This window comes from Vombatus ursinus, unplaced genomic scaffold (assembly GCF_900497805.2).
Source record: "Vombatus ursinus unplaced genomic scaffold, bare-nosed wombat genome assembly UNPS02014778.1, whole genome shotgun sequence".
NCBI classification, from domain to species: Eukaryota; Metazoa; Chordata; class Mammalia; order Diprotodontia; family Vombatidae; genus Vombatus; species Vombatus ursinus.
This window is the reverse complement of record NW_020954556.1, coordinates 45,674,800-45,689,581: the sequence shown is the minus strand read 5'-3', so window position 1 is coordinate 45,689,581 and position 14,782 is coordinate 45,674,800.

Genomic DNA, 14,782 nt, shown 5'->3' with positions numbered 1-14,782 from the left:
GGATAGAGTGTATACACATTGAGATCACAAGCAGATAACGTAGGTAAGTAACATGTGTGGCCAGGGAGGGTCTCTATGTGCAAGGAAGGAAAATACACCTTGGGTGCTGTTTAAGGCCAATTCACTTCCTCGCTCTGGGCCTCATTTTCCTTATCTATAAAATGGGAACAATAATTCTTGTCCTGTCTCTCTCAAAGAGATATGGTGGGGAGAGTATTCTGTAAATCTGAAAGTACTATGTAAATATCAGTCATCATTTTCTTTTTTTTTTTAAATGTTATTTTTTTTTTCAAGTAACAAGTATTGTTGCTTGATCTGTCCCTCCCATCCTACCCTCTCTGAGCAAATTAAAAAAAAATTCATCAGTACAGATCTACATAGTCCAGGATTAGCCATGTCTGAAAATGTTTATCTTTTTGAAGTTTAACTTTATCACCTCCATGTCAGGAGGTGAGTGGAATGTTTCATCTGCATTCTTTTGGATTTGTGGTATATCATTGTGTTGATCAGAGTTTTGATGTAAAATGGACTTTCTGATTTGTGGAGAGGTTTTCTATACTGTTAATTTGATTGTATAAATTGTTCTCTTAGTTTGCTAGAGATATTCCTAGTTTCCTCTGAAATTGCCCATTTCATCATTTTCATGGCACAATTATATTCCATGACATTCATGTGTCATGATTTTGTTTTTAGCCATTCCCTAACAGAAGGACAACTTCTTAACCCACTTATTTAACAGATAAGGAAACTGAGGTCCAAGGTCACACGGGTAGTAAACTGGACAGTTAAGATTTGAAACATGTCTTTTGACTCCAAATCTAGTACGCTTGCCTTAGAAAGACTGTATAAAGAAATAAGATGAGTGTTCTGCTGCTGTGAAGATTTTAGATAATTTAAAAATAGTCTTAAATCGGGGCAGCTAGGTGGCACAGTGGATAGAGCACCAGCCCTGGATTCAGGAGGACCTGAGTTCAAATCCAGTCTCAGACTAGACACTTGACACTTACTAGCTGTGTGACCCTAGGCAAGTCACTTAACCCCAACTGCCTCACAAAACAAACAAAAATAGTCTTAAATCTTGCATTGCAAAAAATGCTGGTATGTTCTCAGACTAAAAGTAGGGGTCCTGGTCATGTCAGTGAGTCATTCAATAAGCATTTAGTAAGCACCTACTACATGCCATTCAATGGGCTAAACATGGAATGTAAAGAAACACAAAAGACAGTTCCTGTTCTCAAGGAGCAGGAGTGTGATGGAGAAGATAATATAAAAACAGCTATGTGTATAGTTCATACAGCTATGTACAAACAAGATATATACAGGATAAACTGGAGATGATAATTTTTTTTGAGACAATTGAGGTCAAGTAACTTGCCCCAGGTCACAGGGTCAGTAGGTGTCTGAGGTCAGATTTGAACTCAGGTTCCCCTGACTCCAGGGCTGGTGCTCTATCCACTGCACAACCTGGCAGCCTCAATTGGAAACAATCAAAAGAGGAAATGCACTAACATTGGGCTTGGGATTAGGCTTGGGAAAGGTGTCTTATAGAAGGTGGAATTTTATCTAAAACTTAAAGGAAGCCAGGAGGCAGAGATAAGGAGGGAGAGAATTCCAGGCACAAGGGATAGACCAACAGTGAAAATACCCTGAGTCTGGAGATGAAGTGTCTTTGTATAAGGAACAGCAAGGACCAGTGTCACCAGACCACTGAATACCTGTGGGTGAAGAAGGTATAAGAAGACTAAACAGATAGCCAAATGCCAAATAGACAATTTTGTATTTGATCGTGGAGGTGATATGGACGAAGTAGAGTTTACCAAAAGGGGAAGAGAATTGACATGGGCAGATCTGTGCTTTAGAAAAAAATCACCTTGGCAGCTGACTGGAAGATGGTTTGGAGCGGGGAGAAACTTGAGGCAGGGAGGCCAACCAACAGGTAGCTGCAATATTCCAGACATAAGGGGATGAGGGCCTACACCAAGGTGGTAGCAGTGTCAGAAAAAAGAAATGGATATTTATGGAAGATGTTAAAAAGGCAGAATTGACAGCCTTTGGCCACAGATTGGGGGTGGGATGAAAAGAGAGTGAGGAGTCAAAAATTACAACTAGGTTTCCATCTTGAATGTTTGGGAGGTTGGTGGTACCCTTGAAAGTAATAGGGAAATTTGGAAGGGAGGATTTGAGGGAGAAAGGTAATGAGTTCAGTCATGTGACCTGATTTTCTTCAGGGTTGGTCACTTGGATATCACGATGGAACCACAGTCCCACAGAATATCAGAGTTGGAAGGAATCTCAGAGACCACTTGGTCCAATCTATAACTGAACAGGAATCCTCTCTACATCATATGTTACAAAATGTGTTACAATCGGTTATTTTATTTTAAAAGAAAAAAAAATCTAGTATTTAAGGTTATATACTTCTTTCTGTATATAGCAATCAGTAGTGTTTATGTAACAGGGCTTTTCTTGGGGCATGCCTAAATCATGGAAGGTAGAGGCACCCATGTGGGAGATGCCAAGGCCCTGCTTCTGGGAGAAGACACTCTATATTCCGTTGCCACATGGGTGAGAGTAGCCTCTTTCTACTGGCTTGGTAGCCAGAGCTGCCAATGTCTTTAAATCTGCTTAACGGAAGCACAGTTGCTCTCTCTTTCTGCAGCTTGCTGCCTGAATGGCTAATTCATTAACTAGGGAAGGGCCTTAAGGGTACCTTCCCTTCCCTGTAGGACCTGAGAAATAAACTTGAAGTTTTGGTCTTATTTTGCTTTTTCAGTCCTAGATGCAGGAGGTAGAATCCCAGACAATGGAGTATGAGCCATGGTGACTTTAGAGCCAGAATTCCAGGCTGGATATTGCATCCAGCCCAATAGGGAGCCCTGAAAAGTCAGGGTCCCGAGTCGAAAGCCAGGGGGACTTTGGACTTGGAATTGTGTGGAATTAATTCTGTATCGGAACTTAGTTAAATTGTGAACTGATTCCCTTCCCTTCCCCTGAGACAGAGGATATATAAGGGGAATGATGTGCCTAGGTGTTGGGAGAAAATGTTTGTATGTTTGTTCTTACTGTATCTTTGAAGTAAACATTTCCTTGTAAGAGCTAATCTGACTGTTTGGGGTACTTGGATCCCTATAACTGGGGGAACACAAAGTAAGGGTTTGAGCTAATGGCAGAGATTAGATACCCTTCAGCCTTAAGGGTACAGGAGAACCCTGGGGAAGGAGTAAAACATGATTGCCATTGACTTTCAGGCAGTAGTGGCCTGAGAGTCAATGTTACATTTGTAATTCTGAACTCGTACAATCATCATGTTCTTGTAATAATCCCATTCTTTTCCAGGGACTGATTAAATCAACATTAAAAAGTTTACTTTATATGACTAAGTATGGAAAATAAGTTTGGGGCGCAGCTAGGTGGCACAGTGGATAGAGCACTGGCCCTGAAATCAGGAGGACCTGAGTTCAAATTTGGCCTCAGACCAAACACTTGACACTTACTGGCTGTGTGACCCTGGGCAAGTCACTTAACCCCAATTGCCTAAAAAAAAAAAAAAACCAGTTTGAGTTAAGAGGAATATCCAGTGAGACCAAGTAATGAATGAAGGGGAAGAAGCAATGTTGATTCTGTCCAACAGTCTTCTGACATGGTACAAACTATCCCAGAATCCATCTCTATAAATAATAAACCTGGATCTGAATCTCATCTCTGATGCTAACTTAACCTTACTTAGCCGTATGATAACAGCTAAGTCACACAACTTCCGTAAGTCTCATTTTCCTCATCTGTGAAACAGGGAATGATGACAGTCAGAGCTATAGCACCTGCCTCATGGGATTGTTGTGAAGCTTAACTGGTTGTAAAGCGTGTTGCCAATTTTGAAGCCCTATATAAATGTCTGTTATCATCATTTCCCTTTCATTGCTTCTATTACACTTATGAAGTGTGTGTGTACCTGACACAGTCATCCTTTACTCCTCATTCTCCCCTATCCAGGATTGTACAGTAGCCAGTTCCTACATTTGGAAATCTAGAAACACTACAAATTAGGCCTTGATTTATCCTTTTATTAATTGTCTAGATTTGAGAAAACGATGGAGAAATGTTAATACTGCAGATTAAACTTAAAAGCATATAATCTGTATATTCCCCCCAACCAGTTATGAAACATTTACCAGCACACCAGTGCCCTCAGCACACATATAATAATAATAGCTGTCCACTTACATAGCACTTCAAAGTTTGTAAAACATTTTACATGTTATTTCATTTGATCCTCACAAAACCATATGAGATAGGTGCTATTATTATTATTCCTGTTTTACAGATGAGGAAACTGAGATTGAGAAAATAAGTGACTTGCTCAGGGTCACATAGCTAGCAAGTGTGAGTCAAGATTTGAAATCAGGTCTTCCTGTTTCCAAGCTAGTACTTTACTGAGTCACCTAGCTACCAATCAGTTGCTAAGTCTCAAGTCTTGTTAATTTTATCTACATAAAACCCCTCACATATGTCTCCTTTACTCTATTCACATGGCCAATCTCCTATTTCAGGCCCTCATTTCATTCTTAATTACATACTGCCTTTCATTGCTAGTTAAATTTTCATGTATACAGGTCTTGTATCTTACAACTAAATTGTTCATTGTACCTGGAGTTAAAAGATCCCATCTTGTCCTCTGTTATCCACTTCAAAATCAAGCACAGAACTTTTTGTGACAGCAAAAAACAAAAACAAACTCCAAACAAACCTGGAATCAAAGATTATATGCAACAATTGGGGAACTATTAAAATGAATTATGGTTATATGAATACAGCAAAATGTTATTATGCTATAAGAGATGAAGAATAAGAGGAATTCAGAGAAACATGGCAAGACTTGTATGAACTGATGCTGTTAAGGAAGAAAAGTAGAACTAGAAGAACAATTTATACCACAGCTATAATGATATAAACAAAAACAACATTAAAAGGCAACTTTGTTGTTGTGAGTTGTGTCTGAATCTTCATGACCCTATTTGGGGTTTTGTTGGCAAAGATACTGGAATGGTTTGCCATTTCCTTCTCTAGCTCATTTTACAGGTGAGGAACTGAGGCAAACAAGGCTAAATGACTTGCCCAGGGTCACACAGATAGTGTGTTGAGGCCAGATTTGAACTCAGGAAGATGAGTCTTCCTGATTCCAGGTCAAACACTATCCATTGCGCCACTTAGCTACCTACATGAAACCTCAAGGCCTGTATGAGGACTGAACCCTTGACCATGGTGTTATTAACACCACACACTAACCTACTGAGCTAACTGGACCACATAGATTACCCAGGTATCCAGACTCAGATTAATTGCAATGACCAATCTTAGTGATGAGCAGATGATGATCACATTTCCCTTCCTCTTATAGGTAGAGGGGCTATCTACATGTTTAGTGCCTAGTCTATTTCCTGAGTTCTAGTTTCACCATCACCAATTACCTGTAGGAAATTCCAAACTGCATGCACCATAGCCATATCAGAGTTGCCTTGTCCAAAACAGAACTCATTATCTCTTCCCCGAAACTCACTCTGCTTCTGAATTTCCCGGTTTCTGCTGAGACCATCACCATCCTTCTAGTCTCTGAGGTTCTAAACTTCAGGGTCATCTTCAACTCCATATTCTCCCCCATCCTATATATTAAAAAAATTTGTTGAGTCCTACCAAATTTGTCTCCAAATAATTTCTTGCATCTATCTCTTCTCTACTAGCATGGCCACCATCCTATTTCAGGATGTCAGCACCTTTCACCTGCACTACTGTAACTTTGTCCTAACTGGACCCCTGCCTCAAGTCTCTCCTTTCCAAACCATCCTCCACCAAGTTGTCAAAATGCTTTTCCTAAAGCACAGGACTGGCTATGTCATGCTCCCTATTGTCTCTATAATCAAATATAAACTCTTTCATTTGTCCTATAAACCCTTCACAACCTGGCTCCAACAGAACTTTCCAGCCTTATTATATATTTTTTAAAAAATCCATTCCATAGTCTATATTGTCCAGACAAACTGGCCTTCTTGCCATTTCACCTTTTTTGCCAATATTCTACCTCCTATGCCCCTTGGTTTGCACTGGCTCATCTCCGTGCCCAGATCACACTCCATTCTCATTTGTTTCCTTCAGAGATCAACTCAAATGCCGCTTCAAACATGACACTTTTCATCATCCCTCCCAGCTACTAGGACTTTTTCCTCCTCCCAATTACCTTATATTTATTTTTAAAACATATTTTGCATATTATAATGGATAGAGAACTGACCTCTGAGTTACGACAATTTGGGTTAAATTCCACATCAGACAAATATGAGCTGTCACCTAACCTGCGCAAAATCACCTAACATCTTAGTGCCCCGGTCAAATTTTCAAAGGCTTTAAATTACAGAGGTATCCATTTGCATTGACAGAGGGAGTTTTCTCTTCAGAAGTTCCTTAAATTGATGAAATTACAAGTCTAGTGAAACGTTTTTCATATATTTACACATACATACATACATACATAGCTACATGCATGTTGTCTCTCCCAGTAACATGTAAACTTCTTGAGGAATTCATTTCTGTCTTTGTGTCACAAGTAGCTAGCAAGATGCCTGGCACATAGACTCTTGGTAATTGCCTGTTAATTGATTGCCTATTTCTTTGAGGCAGGTGGTAAAAGTGGTGTAGGGAATGAGTATTGGATCCGGTTTCAGGAAGACCTGAGTTTGAATCCTGCCTCAGGTATTTAATAGCTGTGTGACCTTGGGCAAGACACTTAACCTCTTTCTGCCTCAGTTTCCTCCTCTATTAAATGGGGATAACAACACCTACTTCACAGAGGTGTAGTAAGGACCAAATGAGATAACACAGGAAGAGAGATAACCCTCTGCAAACTCAGAAGTGTTAGATCTATGAACTATTGCCCACATTGTCAGCTACAGTCATTCTGTCTTTTGTAACTGCTTTTCTTTTTACAAGAGAGGTTTCAGTCAGGAAGAGGATATACAGGGAAACAGCTAAGGTAGAAAAAAACCCAATAGGCATCAATAAAACTTAAAACATAAAAATAAAAGCTTAGCACAATACTGGGCATATTACCAACACTCAGTAGTACTTGTCAAGAGCTGAATGTAATTCCTCTCTTAACTATCTAACAGTTTGCTTTTAGAAAGGAATTTGACTCTCAGCTGAGGTATTGTGTGTCCTTCTTTTCTTTGTGTATTACAAATGTCAAGTCAGAATCAGGTGACATTTTTAGGAAAAGCACACAGCTCTTCCCTCAGGCAGACCTGTTTTGGCCTTAGACAAGTACTCCCATTTCCACATCTTCTAATCTATGCAATTATGACTTTGGTATAGGAAAAGTAAATAGCTTTCCAACATGTCCACTAAACTAAACAGCTCACTGAAAAGTTTTGGGGTTTAGAGTCGGGGTGTCTGAATTACCTTACCTTTTTCCCCATCACATAAATATATTTATTTTAAAATCCTCCATAATTGAAGATTCTCCTTTTGTCTTATGTTAGAGCAGTAAGCTCCGATTCCAATTCCGACTCCGACTCTGACTCTGACTCCAGCTCAGAGGACGAAGCTGAAAAGAAACAGAAACCAAAGACTCCAGTTAAGACTCCAGTTAAGACCCCAGCCAAGGCCACAGCTAAGACTCCGGTTAAGACCCCAGGCACGACTGCCCAGGTCACCTCCAAATTAGCCAATGGCAAAGCTAGTGGAAGCAGCAGCAGCAGTAGCAGCAGCAGCAGCAGCAGCGGCAGCAGCGGTGGTGGTAGTAGTAGTAGCTAGGAGAGGAAGTTTCATTGGGGGCTTTTGAAAAAGCTTCATGGCAGTTTCAAAGAAAAGCAGCCTCTAAGAGGGGCGGAGCAGGATATGGGGAGAATGTCCTAAATGATCCAGAATGGTCATTGATATTGAATTGATCAGATAAGTGGCTAACTCACTGCTTCCCTTTGCCTGCCAGCATCAGACACAGTCAGAGGAACACAAAACACCTTAGAAGGTATTTCTGAAGAATATCAATGAGGGAAAATAGTGTTGACATGGGAGGCCTTAAAAATGGGGGAGGGAAGGAAAGAGGAAAGGATGTCTTTTTTACCATAACAATAAAAATTTTAAAAACAGGCAAGAAAGAAAGATGATGCTTAAAATAATAGCCAGAAAATGCTAGGGAGCCCCTTGTTCCTAAGTCTGAGATCCCTTTATGATACCTTTTAAGGGACCACCACAGTTCTTTTTGTTGTACTGGAACTGTCTTGCATTAAGTATTTCTTAAAGAAAGATGAGGTTTGGGAAAAAAAAATTTTTTTGCCATTGTTGTTAGAGACAAATGTTTATTGGCCTATCATCTTATTTGTTGCAACAGGATCTGACCTGAATTTACACTCTTAAAATTGGAGTGGTAACAAAGGCAGAGAAATGAGAAGGAGGAGGAGGGAGCAAAAAGGGTCCCATTCTTATTATACAACTCCTAGTCTGCTTTGTTATTTCAGACCCATAAAGTCTTTTCAGTGAAGTAATTACAGCTAAGAATCAAAGATAGGACTGTAAGGCAAATACTGCAGAGGAGTCACAGCCAGCTGTTCCCTAAAAATGGAATGTTGGTTTTTATTTTTATGTATCTACGAAATAGTTTGGAAGCAGTTGCCCACAAATCTTAATCATATGTCATTAATGGACAACGGGAGGGGAAAATGCCATCTGTGTGTAGATTAATGTTTCTAGCACTATATCTAAGGCAGGACGTGGATAGCTGCTTTTGATGGTAAAAATAGAAAGTTTCAGCACCTTTTAAATAAAAAAAATACTGGGGTCCATTCCATGGCTTACTGAGGAGTTGATTTCAGTACCTAGTCAACTGCTATAACTTAAGAATTAGAGATCTTAGGAGTGGAAAGAACCTTTGCTCTGCCTCTAATCTTTCTAGGGTATCGCTATCCACCTTTCCAGAAGTAACTGAGTCCCAGAGAGGTAAAGAGTTTTGTCCCAGGTCACAGTACCAAAAGGTGGTTGAGGGGGGACTAGCATTCAAGCTTCCACTTCCAGTATAACACACAGACCCAAATGCTGCCTGTGATTTAGTTTCCTGCTTAGAGTAGAATTAGGGCACCTTTGTTTCATAAATTTAAAGAACACATGTTTCTTTGGACAAGTATACATATTAAATCAAAGCTGCCATATTACAGAAATGTTGTTCATTTGTCAATGGTTTAAATGATTTATGATCATAGTTCATAGAATACAAATTAATCTGACACTATACCAAAGTGAGAAGCCTGGCATATTTTGCAAAGTGAAGACAGGATTACATCCTGTTTATCCATCTGTGCATTTGGGCAACACCCATCAGCTCACCAAGGGTGTCTTGCCAGTACCTAAGAAACAACATGGATAAGACAGCACAACTTGTTGTCTCTCTGAGCCACCCTCTCTGCCCTATTTCAGTTACAGCCATTCGTATCTTCCTCTTATTTTAACAGTTGCTAAACCCTCCTCCTGAACTTTCCAAATCCACCTCATCTTCTCTGTATCCACCCTTTTTCAAGCCCCTGTTCTCTCAACTGATAGATAATAGAGACTAGATCTCTGATTTCATTGCTGTAAGCAACTCCCTGAGGAGAAACCCCCCTCTACCAATGCAGGGTGGTACCTTCTCTGCAACACACAATCTTAGAGAGTTGGCCTAGACCCCTGAGAGGTGAAGTGACTTGCCTGAAGTCACAAGGGAGTTGTCAAGAATTCCTGGCTTCATGGCCAACTATCTACCCACTAACGAGTGATTTATCAAACTCGAATGGAAACAGGGCCACTAAGTCATACATAAAGATCTCCACGGTCAGCATATTAACTTAGAAAAACACATACTAACATTATCTATATCCTGTTGTATCTTTATTTCTTCTATCAAATATTTTTCCAATTACATTTTCATCCAGTTCAGGCTGCACTCAGGCAGGTTGCTGGCTGCAGTGTCATGGGACATGTTTGACACCTCTGTCCCATGCCATCACTATGCTATACTATACACTGCTTTTCTCAGCTGAATTACACACACATACACACACAGGTGTATTTCAATGCACACACGTTACGTATGTATTTTGTGTGTATATTTTATATACACGACTCTCACCTGTGGTTCCAAGAAGCTGTGGCATGTACAATGGTCACACTCTGGTAGACCAGTCTTGGCAGATGGGCTAAACCAGGTTGAAGGTAAGTGATAGGCCTCAAACCTGTTGATGAGTTAGGGGGATGTCTACTCAAGCCTGTGAAGGCTTCTCCGAGCGGAATGGATGGATGAGAACAATTTGTTCCAACAGCTATGAAGGCAGCTAAAGCAGGCACTGTGGTCAGGGCTCAGAACTTGGTCAGACATCGAAGATGCAGAGGTCATCCACTGCATCCCCGGGCATCATCTGTCATCTTGACTTGCCACTGGGCTTCACTGACTGTGGAAGAGAGAGTGAGGTTGATGACTTTGTGCACCTCTGTCTCACTTAAATTCAATTCACGCATGAGTCAAGACATCACCCCATAATGTCACTGGTACCAAAAATGGAAAAACAACAATATATGTGTATTTCTCTCTATATACATGTTATATGAACAATATATATGTGTATATGCATATATTCTTCACTTCTGAAAATTCTTGCCTCCTGCTAATTTTTTAATCTGATGCAGTCCCTGAATATTGCAAATAACCTTTGATCAACCTTGATGGCAATCTGCTAGATCACCTACAACTACTCCATCCTATATGACTCTTTTTTTTTTAAACCGAACCTATGAATTCAGTGGTGTAAGGAACTCCCTAACAGTTCAGACTGGCACCCAGTCTGCAATTTATAGTCTTAGAGCATTGATTGGAGGACATAGAGAGGTTAAATGTCTCCCCAGGGGTCACATAGCCTTTATGGGTCAAAGGCAGGACATGAACTCTGTCTTCCTGAGTCTAATCAGGGTGGGACTTTACTACACCACAGCTACCTCTTATTGGAATCTTTCCATGTCCTCTCACGGTCACCCACTATATCGAAGATAAAATTATTTCATACATACATATATATATATACACACAGTTCAATTGATGTCATTGGTTTTTACCTCAGAGGCATTTCCAGGTATAATACACCACCACCGCCTCTGCAAATACGACCACTGCCTCCACCCAGCTGCTGCTGCCAACACCAAAAGAGCCCTCCCTTGTGAAAAAGAAAAGCAATTTGCTCTATGAGAAGGAAAGAGTTTCATTTCCTAATTTCTTCTCTGAGACCATAATTGGTCATGAAAGTTACTTTGCCTTCATCTTCTTTTAGTGTTTAAAGCTAAGATTCAAATGATGACCCAAGGTCCCACATCAATTCAGATCCCATGATACCTGGCTTAGCACCACCCTCTTCTTCCTCAAAACTTTGTTCCAGTCTGGTTTATAGATCCTACCACCAAGCAAATACCTTCGTGCCCACCTCCAGCAAACTCAATGTACAAAAACTTCAACCTCCCAAATCCAGATTACGAGACAATTATTCACATTATAACGGCATTTTTCACTTTGCAGAAATATTTACTATGGGGCTCCTTTTAAATACAAAATATTTGTATTGTAATTAAAATAGGATTTAAGATATTAAAAATTATAATTATATGTAACTCTTCAGCAATATGCCTAATGTAGAAAGAAAGACCCACTTGTCTTTGGTTCCTAGACTACAGAGAAAGAAGGTTCCGTATTTTCTCTATGTTCTGAGCCCTCTACCACGTATAGCTGAGAATGAGTACTAAACTAAAAATCATGTTCATTGAATGAACACAACAATATAGCGCATAGCACAGCACTCAATAAATTACGTTTGATGTTCATATCAATACATCTTTACTAGGAGACAAGCTAAGGTCATTGGTGTTTGGATAGAATGGAAAGTTTTACGTGTTTTAAATGGAAAATTCTAAGACTCTGCTATTGGTGAAATAGAAAGTTCTTCAATTATCCTCAAAATGAAAAATTCCTTATTATTTGATAGTCTCCAAATTATTTATCTCTTCCATCAGTGTTTAGGATACAGTTAAATGTCTACTGATTAAAAGATAATTTTGCCAAATTATTAATTGAATATGAAGAGGTGATTGTCAATTATCCAACTGATATGGAGTCATAAAGAAGGAATTGGGGGGTTATGTTGCTTGTGAGAACTGCAGGGATGGAGTGGGAAGAACAGCTATGCAAAGTAGGAAAATAGAACTCTTAACATAGACATCTATTATGATTATACTGAGGGGGTTGCTGATAAGATTAAATCTTGGGAAGTAGGCATGGACTGGTCCATTTTACATCATATAGTATTTTATATTTTGGAAGAATTGAAGTATTCTACTTTTCTTAATACTTTTACGTACACTATCTCATTTGACACTGAAGCCTGGGATATAGTGAAAGTAGGTATTTTACAGATAAAAGAAATGGTTTTGAAGGTTTACATGACTTTTCTTAGGTCATATGTCTATAGGAAGCATTACCCAACTCCTCTTCATTCTAGTACCTTCTCTTTTTAAATTATTTCATATTTTTCCTGTATTTATCATTTGTTTGTACATATATATTTGCTTGCTGTTTGAGCAAGCAAAGGGATCCTCTTTTTCCTCTTTTTGTATCCCAAGCACTTAGTACAGTTCCTGGCACAGAGCACATGATTAATAAATATTTATTAATTGATTGGCTGATAGTCAAGGATCTAAGACTGATACTCAGGCCTGTTATTCTCAGGCAGTTCTCTGGTTTAATGGCAATGATATTGCCAGAGACAGGTAGAGCTTCTATATAACACTGTGTTGAACACTGTAAAGGATAAAGTGTACATAGCAGACACTTATCTTTAAGAAGACTGACATCTACTTTGGGAAGTGAGACATACATAATGGTTACATAACAACTCAAAAAAACACAGGAAGCATTTGTCATAAGACCTGGACATCAATTGCCAAATGTCTGGTGCCAATAATAAGTACTAACCGTTTACCTTACTTGATGATTCTTCTGTCTTTATTTCCATCTGATTCTGAAACCAAGCTAGTACAATCCTCAATTCCTAAGGGACATTCAGACTTGTCTTTAGTTCCCGGCTGCCCAGACTATGTCTCTCTCTCCTGTTTGTTGGTCCTTAAATAGCCAGCTTTCCATTATCTCTTCTAATGGATGAAATGAGTTAAAATAGGGAAATTGCTTTGCAAGCTGTAAAGCATAATAGAAATACTAGCTATTACAGCGAATGAACTAAAACAGAGCCATAGGGATCATTGAGATAATAGAGATCACAGAGAGCAAGCTGGAAAGGATCTTAGAGACCACCCCGTCCAACCCCTCTCATTTTATAAATAAGGAAACAGAGCTCCTGGGAGGTTAAAGGACTTGACCATAGAGGTAATACACCTAGAGGTAATACACATAGAGGTAATCACTTTGAAATTCTATTTCAGTAAGATAACATCAGTCAAATGAAATACCATATGTAAAGCACTTTGTAAACCTTAAAGTGCTATGTAAATGCTACCTACTATTATTTGGCTTTGAAATACATTACAGGTGAGGTAATAGCTGATTTACCTTCCTAATAATGTTGGTCTCAGGCTAATAATAAAATTTCAGCCTTTACAGCAGGTAACGGTGAAAGGATAAAGCTTGAAAGTATTCTAGGAGTTTAGGGCCAAATAGTTCAGGATTCAAACTCTACTATTGATGAACCAGACAGGCAGTAGGGAAGGATAAAGGGTAGAAATCAGAATGATCTGGTTTCAAACCCTGGTCATTTAACTTTAAAAATTATTATTTTTTTTACGTTCTTTTCTTTTTAAACTTTGAGTTCCATATTTTACCTCTCCCTCCCACCCCTCTCCTGCCCACTGAGAAGACAAACAATACATCAATTATACATGTGAAATCATGCAAAACATTTCCTTATTAGCCATGTTGCAAAAAAAAAAAAGCAAGAAAGTTATACTTAATTTGCACTCAGAGCTCATCAGTTCTTACTTTGCAGGTGGATAGCATTTTTTCATCATGAGTATTTTGGAATTGTCTTGGATTATTGTATTGATCAGAGTAGCCCAAGTCTTTTACAGTTGATCCTTATTACAACATTATTGTTATTGTGCATAATGATCTGCTGGTTCTTCTCACTGCACTTTGCATCAGTTCATATAGATCTTGTCATGGTTTCTGAAACCATCCTGCTCATCATTTATTATTGCACAATAATACTCCAAGATAATCGTATGCCATAACTTGTTCAGCTATTTCCCACCTGATGAGCATCCCCTCAATTTCTAGTTATTTGCCACCACAAAAAGAGCTGTGTGATTATAGATAGCTCTAATTTCTTCTTCTGAAAACTGCTTGTTCATATCCTTTGATCATTTATCAATTGGGGAATGGCTTTTATTTTTATCAATTTGACTCTGTTCCCTATATATTTGAGAAATGAGGCCTTTATCAGAGAAACTTGCTGTAAATTTTTTTGATATTGCTTTACTGCCTATGTTACCTTTTAGTAAAATGCAGTTCCCCTGATTATCTCTTTTAATTAGGTCTATTTTTGCTTTTGCTTTGTCTAAGATCATGACTGCTACCACTGCCTTCTTAATTTTAGCTGAAGCATAATAGATTCTGTTCCAGTCCTTTATTTTTAACTCCGTGTGTGTCTGTTTAGAAGGCATCTCTTATAAATAACATTGTTGTGATTCTGGTTTCTAATCCATTCTGCTCTCTCCTTCA